The 12,079-nt window shown below is 53.4% G+C and overlaps 1 protein-coding gene across 10 annotated transcripts in view; it reads right to left on the bottom strand.

Moving 5' to 3' along the window:
* The window catches only part of CUX1 (cut like homeobox 1), a 359,174-nt gene that overhangs the window by 287,230 nt on the left and 59,865 nt on the right, over positions 1-12,079 (bottom strand). The gene's annotated exons all lie outside the window — the stretch shown is intronic.

Genomic DNA, 12,079 nt, shown 5'->3' with positions numbered 1-12,079 from the left:
GCCTCAGAGCTGTGGACGCCCGCAATCCTGCTTTCCTCCCTGATGAGAATTTCTGGGATGCTTTTCCTCCATTTCTGACGGATCCTCAAAGGGCACAGCTCCTAACATTTTAACTTTCTCTCTGCCTGAACTCCAGCCTCTCAGCCAAGTGTTAAAGACGTGTTAAACACAAAAAATAGACAGTGCCAATAATTGCCTATTTAAAAGAAAATTTTCCCAAAGGAAACGAGTCTCCATAAGGTCACTGATCAGTTTGAAACTGCTGCCTTTAGAGTATGTGTGTCAGCTGTTTGTCTGTATTAAATTGGGGGGGGGGGTCTGCAGGGCTTTTGTGAGGCTCCCATCCTAAAACCCCCAGGCCAGGCCTGCCTCGGCTCCCTGCTCCTTCTGGGCCTGGGGAGGTGGGCCCTCTCCCCCAGCACCCCTGGGCTGGAGCGAGGAAAGTATTCTCTGCTTATTGTCTGCACCTTTCATCCAAAGAGTGAGTTCATCTGGTGTTTCTTCCGGGCTCACCTGGCGAGCTACTCAAATAGCAAATCTTGAATACGAATTCAAAAGGGCTTTATCAGTGAGACCACTCGAGGACTCAAACAAAAAGGGAAAGGCAACCCCAGTTTCTGCGCGGGGGAGTCCCTGGGGCTTTTTCTGCTTCATTTCCAGCAACAGGGTCAGGGGGACAAACGGAAGCTGCTTTGGCTAGACAGGGCCATAAAGGGCCCAGGCCCACCTACCAGCCTCCTTCTGTCCCCCCCACCCCCCTGCCCAGCCCCCTACACAGAACATCTGAAGACCCTGCAGACAGTGGCCTCCCAGAAGCCTGGCTTGGAATCCAGGCTCCATCGCTGCTGTGAGCTGTGTGGTTTTGGGCAAATGATGTTCCCTCTCTGGAGCTAATTAAGATAAAGCGTGTTCAATTCGTGGAATGGGGCGCGCTCCCTCAAGAGCGCGTACCGTACTGTACTATCCTGTACTCACAGAGCCATGCACTTGACCTCAGGCCCAAACTCAGTCTGCCACCCAGGTCGGGGGCTCCAGGGATGTGCAGGTGAATCAGAAGACGACTCCGACCTCCACGTGCCCACGGTCCAACTGAGAGACCAGGCAGGCAGAGAAGAGCAACAAGACAGAAGGGACCAGGCCCGTGGAACCAAAACACTGCAGAGGTTTGGAAGGTGAGGCTCTTCCAGCAAGAAAGCCCTCCAAGTGTTTACGAAAGACGCCCATCTCAGTGGGGGCCCATGGATGGGAGGGCCTTGGTCCCCATTACCCTCCTTCTCCCCCTTCCTCTCCTCCCCCAGGGCTCACCGAGTCCCTGGCACAACCAGCGGGGTAGGTGCGGTAACAGACCAAGAACAGGAGGCTGGTCGGCCACCGCCCCCCGCCCCCGGGTGGGGGTGGCAGAGACCCAAGAGGAACACACCAACATGGAAACAAGTGGGTTCAAATAGAAACATTAAGGCCACTTTCCCAAACATGTCCACCAACAGCAACACAGACATCCACCGTAAGTGGACAGGTCGGTATGCACACATTTCATGTGCTCATATATACACGAGATGCTTCTGAAAGGCTCTACAGGTACAAGATACGGGTACCACTCCCTATCCTAGCAAGAGAATGTACGAGCAGAGCAGTGGCCAGAGGAGAGGTCCTCTCACCTCCTCCCCTTCATACCTTTTGAACTCTGAGCACCTAAATGTAATGACTTCTGCTAAAAAGTATACATTTATCTTCTCAAATCTCCTTTCTTTTCCCTGTAACGGGATGCAGGCTTTGACGGATGGATTAGGACTGCTGACTGCCCCCCCATTCCCAGAGCGGTGCTCCCCACGGAGCTGCAGGAAGTGCATTTTGTTCCGTTGGTGGGTGTGTGCACTGACCAAGGGCGATATTTAAAGGAGAACCTTGCAGAACACCCAAAGTAAATGCTACCGCTTTCGCTTACTTTGTAAGTTTAGGTAGAAGACCCAGTCTGACCCCACATTTCCCAAGTACCCTTTGCAGACGCTTGGTCCTCACCCATCGCTTTCCCGCTCATGATCTTTGATTCACCACAAGTGCCACCAGAGTCTGAGTCACGGCTCCAGTATTCTGTCATGTGATGGCAGGCGGGGGTCAGCAGTGGGCACTCCCACTCAGGAAGCCGCACTTGCCACAGAACTAACACGGACCTCAGCAGGGATCCCATCCCCGGAGGCGCAGTGGATGAACTGAATGGACAAAAACGGCACAACTAAAAGCAGGAAGGCAGGGATCCTGGAGTTGTACGGGGGGTGCAGCTTAATGCAAGACTTAGACGCTCTACATTCCCTGAGGGCACCAATGACCACAGAGCTGGGGGAGCTGTATGGGGGGCCAGGACACGCACTCACCCTCCACGAGAGGCAGGAGAGGGGACGTGCCATGGCGCAGCCCAGATATGAGCTTGTCATTCCCTGCTCAGAGCCTCCAGTGGCTTCCTAGGGGGCCTCAGATAACACGGGCAGGGCACGCTGGCTTCCTCTGCTGTCCCCAGAGGGCTGGGTCCCCTCCTTTCCCTCGGACCCTCAGCACCAGCTGTTCCCTCTGCTTGGAGGCCTATCCCTCCAGCAAACTGTCAGATCTCTGACTGAATACTACTTCCCCAACCCCATCCCCTTGCACCCCAGCCCAGAAGAGACTGTAAGGTGGGCAGCGACCCTGGTTTGCAATTCCATACGTGCGTTCAAGGTCAATGAGTCTCCCCATGGGCCGTAAGCTCCAGCAGGGCCTGCCTTTTGCTCGCTGCAGAATTCCCAGCACTTCATATGGTGCTGGGGTGCATCACTGGTAGGAAGTCCATATTTGCCAAAAGAAAGAAAAGCTTAAAAAAGAAGAAAAAAAAAAGGCAAAATATACCAGAGACGGGACAAATTTAACAACTGCAAGGCTTCCAGTCAGAGAGAGGGAGGGCTGCAAGCACTGAGGCCTTGAATGGCAGAGAATGTTCTGGAACAGTTCAGGAGACTGTGGGGGCTGAAGAGGAGGAGGGGGTCAGGCTACAGAGCTGGCCCCTTGAAAGGCAAGACAGATGGGGAAGGAGGCAGGGGGGCCTGGAGGAGACCCACACTCCCCTCTTGCTTAGCCGCCAAGGATCCTGGGTCGAGCCTCAGAATGGTACCACTATAAGAATTAGGATCATTTGCCCAAGAGGGACTCCTCCCTGCCGGAGCCGCCTTGGCAGGCTCTCCTAGCAGCCCGGGAAGCAACTTTCCTCAGCGCTCCATCCGAAGAACACTGAACGGGAAAACAGGAGGGAAAAGTCCATCAGGACAGTGCTTTGGGGTAAACAGGCAGCAGCAGGGCAGACCTGGGGTTCACTGTTGAGGCTCTTACCCTGCCTGCGAGAAGGGCTCCCAGAAGGAGACCCCAGGAGGGGTCCTGGGAAGCAAGCGCTCTTCCCAGGCAGGGAAAGCGCTCTCTGGGGGCAGCCGGTACCCAAGCCCAGCTCCTCACAGGGGCTCAGTAAACGCTGCCATAGACAGGTGAGCTCTGGGCTGATCACACCCTGGGGCTCTCCGACTCAGGGAACAGAGAGGTGGGCATGTGATCAAGCAAGGGGACTGCCTATAGTTCAGGCTTCTTGCTCTCGGGGGGCTGAGTCAGAAACACCGTGCGCTCCAGCCCTTGCTGAGATCTCCGTGCAACGCAGCTCGTCTTCTCCCACCTTGGAGATCAGAGCCCAAGGAGCAGGACGCAGCGTCCTGGCCGGATCCCCGGAGCACGGTGGCTGTACTCCCAGCACGGGTTTCCCACCACGAGGGGGGGGTCCCACTCCCCGACACCCCCAGAGAAAGACAGGATCTCTGGGGCCGGAACGGAGAGGACGTGCCTGCAGGGCGGTGTGCCGAGTGACTGATGTGACATGGACAGCGAGTTCTCTAACCTAAAGTGGGGACACGAATACACATCTCACGGGGCTGCCATGCGGATTAAATAGGGTAAAATGCCCCCCACGATGACTCTGGTAGTTTCTCTTCTCCTCTCCCTATTCAAGCTGATCCCACCTCGTATAAAGATTATTCCCTTGAGCTCCTTGCACGCTGAATATGGTATTGGTCGTCTAATACGTACTCAGTAGTTCCCAGTTCTGGGACATGACCTGGTGTTAATTCCTGATCTAGGAAATTCAAGTGCAACGATTTACTCCAACACAGACTCACTGCCTGTTGCCGCTCCGTCTGAAGGCTACACCCCCGGGGACGGTGCGGGTGGGAGCGAACAGAGGTGCGGGCAAGGTGTCTCGGTGTCTACTTTTAAACAGAATTTTCAATCAAGTGAATGCATTACCAACTCAGAAAATAAAAGTGAATAAAAACAAATACACTGGCCCCACAAAGGCTACGAATACAAAGTTCTCATACAAGCCCTTTTTGTGAACTCCTCAGGATACAGAAATTTCAAGAGAGAACCAAGATTCTGTTTTTTGTTGTTTTTCACCCCGTTGCAAACCCACTATGCAAAGACAAAAAATGCCAGATGTATTCAACAAGCATTGCGCTACATATAATACTTGCCAGACTCTCATTTAAGCAGTGAGACGTGAGAGACGGCGTCTCGGTGATGCATAATGAAACATAGACGGATCGGAGCACCGGTGCTGCGGAGAGGAGGCTCGCGTGGCCGGGGGGGGGGGGGGGGGGGCGGGAGGGCTGCAGGGAGACCGAAGGATGCCCTTAACCCGAACAAGACAGATTCTGCTTTACATATTGACCAAGCCCAGAGAAAACTGCTGATATTTGCCCAGGTTTGAGCTATAAAAATGTCTGTTTCCTAAGTAGCCTTCTTTACCGCTCTCTCTGGCTCTATCACAAAACAAAATTAAATTCTGCCTGCCAGCCTCCACCTTGTAGACACACATGGCCCCACATGGCAGGAGGGCTCGCCCCCTCCCACCCTGGACTTCTCCAGAGAACCCAAAGAAGCCTCCCTCCCTCCTCCCCCGGCCCCTCCACCTTGCCCTTGCTGTCTACTTATCTCATTTGCTCGGGCTCGCTACTGCTTTCTCCTCCATTTCGTTCGTGGGTTGAAGCGAGGGCCTCCTCGGCCGAGCGCCTTGTCTTCTGCCTCCTCTGTGCTTCCCCAGGCCACAGCCTCCACGTTCCCCTGAGGGACTCGCAACGGGGACGGAGGACGGCTGCTGAGGTCCGACCTACTGGCACAACCCTCCCACCATCCTGTGGGCCTCGGGCTGAACTTGAAAGAGAAGCAGCCACAGGCGCTTTGCTCATCCCGTGTCATAGATGAGGAGACCGAGGCCGGGCAGGTAAGTGACTCGCCCTCGCTAACAAACGCCCAGGGAATAGCTCCCTCGACTCCATGACGTCCAGCGTCCTTCTTACACTTAGTACACATCAGGAGACGTGTTTTAAAACCAAATGAGAACGTGTCACAATTTTAAAACACCCACAAAAGTTTGATCCCAGGGGGTTTGTGGTCTAGCCCTGGCTGCGGGACAGGAGACGGGTGGGTGTCAGAGAGAACAGACACCCCGAACCCCCACAGCTGCGTTCATAATGCAGAGAGGCTGGCCTGTCAACCAAGTAATGGGACCCAAGGACTAATTAACTGAAGGAGGGGGATGAATGAGAACTGCACTATCCACAGCAGCCACTAGCCACATGTGGCTATGTCCACTGAAATCAAATTAGAGATTCCGTTTCTCCATTGCGGTAGCCATGTTTCGAGGGCCAGTGGCAACGACACTTGACGGCACAGATAAAGACCATCCCATCAATGCATCGCACAGTGCTGGTCTAGAATGACTCTCCGGGTTCTGACGGGGATGCCATTAACTGTTCCACGACTGACATTTGACAGACGGATGAAACTGACGAGTAGCTGGTAGGATCTGCCCAAAGTACACCACGAAGGGGTCAGGGGTGGAGCCGAGAGCTGAACCCGGACCTGGAAGACCATCTCTGCAGTAAACCGCATGGGCGCCCCTTCCCCGTGCCCCAGCTTAATGCACTTGACTTTCTCCAGCAAACAGGAGGGAAGGTCACGGGCTAAAAACGAAGCAAGGACAGGACAAACGTGTTTTAAATCTCAAAAAATAATGAAGCCACTGCCAGAAGGAATAACTCTGATCTCATCTATGCTGGTAAACGTTTTCCTCCGAAAGTATTTGTTTCAGAAATAAAGCCTTTAATTTGAATGCTTTAGGAGCCAAAATTTCTGTCTGTTGAAAATATTTGTTTCTATTGTTTGGCAGGAATCAATTTGTTAGGGCACCAGCCACTCTGGCAACGGCTGCCTCCCACTTCTCTGGGAAAATGCTTGGCGGCAAAGCCATCCACCACCCTGCAGCTCGCGCTCGCTCGCTCGCTCGCTCTCTGTTTGGGCTATCCCGGCCGCAAACATCTGCCGGCACAGACACGGGCTGAGCATCGAGCCAACCAGCCAGTGCTTATGCTGCGACGTAGCTGCTGGGAGGCTTATGAGGAATCTATGACCGGGCTTGGTGGGCAATCGGCTGAATTCGGTTTTTGGGATCAGAGCCCATTTCTTTTAATTATTTTGCGAGCGAGAGAAGACTTGTCACCCGATCGTGGGTGATTTTCTGCACGCAGCCCTGTCTTTACAAATGAGGTCTAGGAAGCAAGCAGCTGGAGACTTTCCGGGCGCCCAGGCTCCATTCTGGCTACCAATCGCCAGGTCACCAAGACACCCTGAGCCTTGGTTTGCTCATCTGTAAAATACAGCACCTACCCTGGCTCACGGGGTTGCTGGAAAACCCCATGGCATGAAGATTAAGAAAATCTCCTGTAAGTTAAAAAGGTTCCACAAAAATGGTAGCTCTTACTCTCTCCTGCAAGGGTAAAGTATCCTCCAACGTCCTCACTTAAGCCTTTTTTGTAGGCTACGGGGGCGGAGGGGGGGCGCTGAAGAGACAGATCATGAAAGTTAAAAGCTATCACAGTTATAGGTGAAGTGCTAATAACTTCATTTTGAAACTGTCAGGTTGGGTTTTTTTTAAATCACAGCTGTGGCTTGCACCAGAACTCTACCTGTAGCTGCGCTCCCTTCTCACATTTTAATTAGCAAATAAAACTCCCCAAAAGCTCTCGAAATTTTTTTTTTTTACCTGCAATTTAGAAGAAAAAGTTAAAAAAAAACGCCAAAGCGGCTCCTGGGGAAAACCAAACCAGTAACAGTCATCGATCCGTGATGCGGGGCCGCGTCACCGGAGCTGCGTATGTCAGGCCAAGAGATGCTATCGCGGAGCCAGCTTTGATTTTATTTTTGCAGTTAATTTTCAAGATTTTTGGTGCCATGTTCAGCGAGCAAGGTTTACAACATCCTGCCATTGGCTGAGAACTGCTGCCAGCCAGATGGCCCGGCAGAACGACACTCGTATGGCAGAGAATGTGAATGTCGCCTGTGATTCCTTCACTCTCTCCTGGCACTGGTGCTGCTGGCCACTGTCAGGAAATCTGGGTGCTGGGCACCAACAGGTTACACGACATGAGGGCTCCCGGTGCCTGGAACAGAAATGGGACTCGAAGGGGGCCATTTAAATCCTCCCAGAGTCTCGCCTCGAGCTGTGCTAGATGGACGGGAAACCCAGAGGAGAAAAAGGGCCGCTCTGTGAGCTGCCCTGCGAAGTGCTGCCACCAGTCTGCCCACTCTGGGCACTGGAATGATGACTCCCATTATCAGCTGCACTCCATCCTGTCCAGGGAACTTTCTGGAAAATAGCTGGAGAGATGCTTCAACTCAGACTTTAGAAAGCCAGCGAAAGAGCTTTCACTAACTCTCTAACATACACAATTAATGACCACAATCACAACAAACTACTACTAACTATACAACGGGGTTCGGATACTCCTCCAAATGCAGCACGCTCGGCCAGGGCGGCCCCCAACACCCTCCAAGCTGGGAGCCGGCATGAACATCCCCTCTCCATCCCAGGGCTTGACTCCATGGTCTCCTCAAGGGCCACATGGGATGCAAAGGAATCGTTCTTTTTTTTATGATGTATTTATTTTATAGAGGGAGGGCGTGAGTAGGGTGAGGGGCAGAGGGAGAGAAAATCCCAGGCAGACTCGCCGTTAAGCAGGGAGACCAATGCAGGGCTCGATCCCAGGACCCCGAGATCGTGGCCTGACCGGAAACAAAGAGTCGGACACTTAACTGACTTGAGCCACCCAGGTGCCCTGGGAACCGCTCTTGAAGCAGGAAGTTAACGCCAGTTACAAAGCATTCTGATCTCTCCCTGACGGCTCCAAGTTCAGGTTCTCAGCACCCGTTTTCCCCTGACTCCATGTGTTGTTTCTTCATGGCACAGACGCCACTTGTCTGGGCCCAGGAATGACATTCCTCTGTACCTCATGTTCTCGTTTCTCTACACGCTGTGCCGCTTGCGACTTCTCGAGGGGCAAAGGGGACGAGAGGGTTCTAGTTTGGAAGCGAACGGCAGCTCCCAGTAGAGCGTCATATAGAAAAGGACACGTCTTGCCACGGCCCGCTGGCCCTCTCGGCGATACCGAGACGTCGCCGGTGCGGCACCAGGAGGCAGCTCTGCCCAAGCGGCCTCGCTTACAGGCAGTGACGCACCGGCAGGAGCCAGCGAATACTCGATTCTGCCAGGCTAATGTCAACACAAAGAAAATATGGCCACAGATCCGCAATGATAATCACGATCTTCAATGACCACAAACAAGCACAATCAATTATGTTCCGTATACTCCACTATTTCTGGAAAGCGCAGCAACGTATTTATTTTATCAAGATTTTCAACAAGAGCTAAGACAAAAGAGGATTTCCTGGTTTACTCCTACCCTCGACACCCTCCCTAAGTGCCTGCTTAATCGGATCCACTGGGTCCCCAGACACCAGCATTTTACTTAAGAAACTGTACGTAATCACCAAGCGCAAGAGCCCAGCACGTGTGGCTGCGGTGGGAGGGGGGAGGGCCAATGGGATCCAACGGGAAGAACCCACCTGTATCCGAAAGACTCTCAGAAGAAAGGCTATGACCAGTTTCAGAGACAGCCAGATCAAGTCTGCACACTTACGTGAGACAAGGGCCACGGGAAACGAAAGGCTTCACTCCCAGGGCCCACGACACAGCGCAAACCCTCCAGGAAACCGCCGCCCTCCCACCTGGCCGTTTGGTCAACTTACTATCCACTCATCAGAGGAGTTCCTGAGCTCCTCGTGGGAAAGTCAGGGCCTGAAGGGCCAACGCGCCACACTCACGCACAAAGAGCTCCTGACTCCGCAAAACACCTGCACTGGATGGTCAGGCAGACCGTTGCAGGACAGGGACCCAGACGAGCTGGGAGCTGAGAGGGAGAGACACAACTTCCTGGCGGCAGGATCGGAGGTGGCCTTGAGGGATGGGGGAGACTTCATGGGGCAGGAAGGGGGTGAGGAGGAGGATTCCAGAAGGCCTAGGGCGGGCAGAGGTAATCAAACCAGCTGCCTCTAGAGTTCACGGACTCGTGCATCACATCCCTTGTTGTTTTAATCACCACGGTGATCCTACGACTCGATCATTATGGCCCTTCCGCCCATGAAAGAGGACACGTAGGTAAAGGTCACCTGACCAAGAACACACAGGCATGCGGGGAGATTTTCAAGGCAGTATTTTCTGCACCTAAATCTGCTCCTTCCACGCCAGCAGGACACACTCCAAAAGCACAACAGGCTTGGGGCTGGCATGGGGACGGTGGGCTCTGAGGGCACAGAGGGCAAGAGCTCCAGGGCTCCTTCCTAGGCCCCGAACGTGCGTCTGACTCTGCTGAGTCAGTGTGCAGCTGCTTCTCCGGCCTATCAGCGATCAGGGCACTTCTTCAGAAAGATCATTCTGGCAGCGACGGGAGAAGGGACGGGAGGGGAGGGGAGGCTATAAGCAGGCCCAGCGGTTCAGCAAAGGAGCCACGGGACGGGACAAGGGGCAGAGTCACCGAGGGCACAAGACGCCCAGCCTGAACGCCTGGGGAGCGGGCAGCCGCCCAGTGAAGTCTGCGAGGAGATCAAGAAAAAGGAAAGCAACGAGAACTGTCTCTAAATTAATCCTGAATCAGCTTCAGTGGATAAAGTAAATACAGGAAGCAGCCCCGAGAAGAGAAAATAGGATATACTAAAATAGAATTAGGAGCCTGGCACTGAAACGCCGTGGAGACCTGCCTCAGCCCAGCTGCTGCCAGCTTGGGCTTGCATACCCCCCCACGCCCCCCATCCCCGGCCTCAAATGCTCACGGGGGTCCGGGAGCCAATCGCCGTCGGACCTGTCAAATCTGACTGCTGGAATAAAAATGGAAAGGCCGAGTGGCAGCCGTAACATGGAATTTCCTTGTTTTTATTAGTTTAAGGCTCTTAAAGAGTAACTTCTACATTGGGGAAAACTTTTCAAATATGTACTACTTGAAACTCAGATCCAGTTACTTCTCACATGTTTTCAATCACTCCGCTTGCCAATTTTACTAGTTATCAAAAGACATTTGTGGTTTAAAAGCAGGGGAATGGGCTTCCCCCTCCCAGTACATCTGCCCTTCCCGGGCTGACCTCACCCCGCTGGATCCCTACGCCGGCCGGCTGCCAGAAAGGCCTGACGGGCCAGCCCGGGCTGTGCTACTGGATCTCACAGCTGGAGGAGGAGGACGGTTCAGTTCGCAGCGCCGGCCCTGCGTGACACCTGGGTGAGGATTTTTTTATTTTATTTTTTACAAAAATGGTAACGTCCAGCGTTTTGCATTACTGGTGCTACATGGATGTATCCAGGAACGGGAGTTGGTGACTCGCTTTTCAATCCCTACAGCTAAACCTCTGGACGTCGGGGGATGATAACAGGGCTGGTCGTGCTACCTGCTGGCGGTTATCCAACATCGAGCTGGGCAGCCAGGGAGTAAACTGTTCACGATGACCCACGTGTGATCTTTAAACCAGCAGAACTGCACAGGCCTCACTCTTCACCGCTGGAAATCTTCTAATTAACTAAGTGCTGATCTCCAAATTCTTCATCAAGAGCCCCTTGTTCCGTTCTTGCTGTGTGGGCCGAGCACAGCCCGGAGTGGCTCAGCTTTCCAGGGTGGCAAACCGCGGAGACGTCTCCCATCAAATGACGGACACGTCCGTGTGGTCGCCCGGAGGACAGAGGTGGGCAGAGGTGGTTTGAAACCTCCTTAAAAACAGAATGAAACACACGCAGGTGTCCTACACAGTCGGCGTGATATAAATTCAGAGCGAGGCGCACTGGGCATGCTGGCTGGAAGGAGGTTGGCTGGCCCCCGGCGTGCTCGGTGCTCACACCTGCTATCGTGGACGCGACTTACTGCCCATCCCCGTCCGCTCAGGGGCCCCACGGAGCCAGGCCACCTCTTCCCAGGGCCCGCCTGCCGGCCTATGGCATAAAGGATAAATAACACTGACTCCTCGTGAGAGGGTACCGGGGTGGCAAATGGCTATCGGTCCGTATGTTTCTGGTACTGAGTATGTACCTTCCCCATAAATACAACAAAAAGGCAAACAAATCCTCTAAAGTGGAAAAACTTCAGAAGTAGTTTGTTCGGGACAGGCTCCAAATTTCCGGCATAAACATTTATTTTTAATCGAGCTACTTTTTTTTTTTTTTTTTTCATTTGAAACCTGTTAATTCCATGACTGAGAATTCATCAAGTTTCAGACTGGAATTAATTTTAGCAACCGCTTTATACCAAAAATATTAGTAGACGTAGCTGTGTAACTGGCCTGCTTCGCACACTGTCATTGAGAAGTCTGCGTGTTCACATGCCTCTCAGATAGTGAGGTTCACGCCGACAGAGCCGAGTTTTGAAGCTGGTGCGTTCCGTCTCCTCCCAAGGAGCCCGCGGAGCTGGGGAAGCAGGGCTGGCCATCTGTTCGCGGGGCCTTTTTACACAAAGCTGACTGGGGCGTTCCTCTGTCCCCTCCCCACCCAGGGTGGGGACTGTCCCCGCACACACCCAATGCCTTCCAACAAATGCATATGGATGACACACCTACTCTGGGCGGGAGGATGTCCCCACAGTGACTGGTGTATCTTTATTCTCACACCTGCCCACCTGCTGACCCTCTCCTCGAACTTCGCCCTCGC

The sequence above is a fragment of the Ursus americanus genome, chromosome 2, assembly GCF_024610735.1.
Source record: "Ursus americanus isolate L20-20 chromosome 2, mUrsAme1.1.p, whole genome shotgun sequence".
Taxonomy (NCBI): Eukaryota; Metazoa; Chordata; class Mammalia; order Carnivora; family Ursidae; genus Ursus; species Ursus americanus.
Note: the sequence above shows the minus strand (reverse complement) of the source record. Positions and strands in the feature narration are given on the sequence as shown.